Source organism: Palaemon carinicauda, chromosome 7, assembly GCF_036898095.1.
Source record: "Palaemon carinicauda isolate YSFRI2023 chromosome 7, ASM3689809v2, whole genome shotgun sequence".
In the NCBI taxonomy this organism is placed as follows: domain Eukaryota; kingdom Metazoa; phylum Arthropoda; class Malacostraca; order Decapoda; family Palaemonidae; genus Palaemon; species Palaemon carinicauda.
Window position 1 is genome coordinate 39,485,722 of NC_090731.1, and position 992 is coordinate 39,486,713.

The window sequence follows — 992 nt, forward strand, 5'->3', positions numbered from 1 at the left end:
CTGATAAGGCAGCAGCAGAACTACAGGATCATAGTTGTTGAACAGTCAAATGCTACAACCTTTAATAGAGCAAAACTGTTCAACATTGGCTTTGTGGATTCTCTCAAATTGGTTACAATTGACTGCTTTATATTTCATGATGTTGATTTATTACCTCAGAAAGACATGAACATAAATGCCTGCACTCATCATCCTCGTCACATGTACTCAGCTTTAGACAAATTTAGGTTCCATCTACCTTACCGCAACCTTTTCGGTGGTTTAATAGCAGTTCAGCGTGTTCACTTTTCAGCTGTTAATGGATTCGCTAATCAATTCTATGGATGGGGAGGCAAAGACGATGATTTTTACAATCGCAGAGAACAGAAATGGTTAATCATAATCCGATTTGATCTTCATGTTGCTTTGTATATTATGTTACCACATCAAAGTCTTCCGCCATCAGAAGATCGCTTTCTCCACCTTAATGAAGGAGTCTCCAAGTCTGAAGACTTGAGAAAAAGTTCTTCCTTTCTACACAAGGTTTTTGGTGTTATGCTAATGTTACTGAATATACAATTCCAGTTTATATTTTAGACAACAATTAAAATGTTCTACTTAATTCAGGAGCAAATGACTTTATATTCTGAGGTAGTAGGTTGGCTAGGGCACCCGCCACCCATTGAGATACTACCACTAGAGTGTTATTGGATCCTTTGACTGGCCAGACAGTAATACGTTGGATACCTGTCTCTGGTTACGGCATATATTTTCTTTGCCTACACATACACCGAATAGTCTTGCCCATTCTTTACAGATTCTCGTCTTTCGTCATACACCTGACAACAAGGAGATTACTAAACACTTCTTCAGCCAAGGGGTTAATTACAGTACTGCAATTTTTCAGTGTACTTTCTTCTTGGTAAGGGTAGAAGAGACTCTTTAGCTATGGTAAGCAGCTCTTCTAGGAGAAGGACACTCCAAAATTAAACCGTTGTTTTCTAGTCTTGTGT

At 38.5% G+C, this 992-nt stretch overlaps 1 pseudogene; it reads left to right on the forward strand.

Moving 5' to 3' along the window:
• LOC137644254 (beta-1,4-N-acetylgalactosaminyltransferase bre-4-like) overlaps positions 1–576 on the forward strand; it is a 924-nt pseudogene extending 348 nt beyond the window's left edge.
• Positions 577–992: the final 416 nt, after the last annotated feature.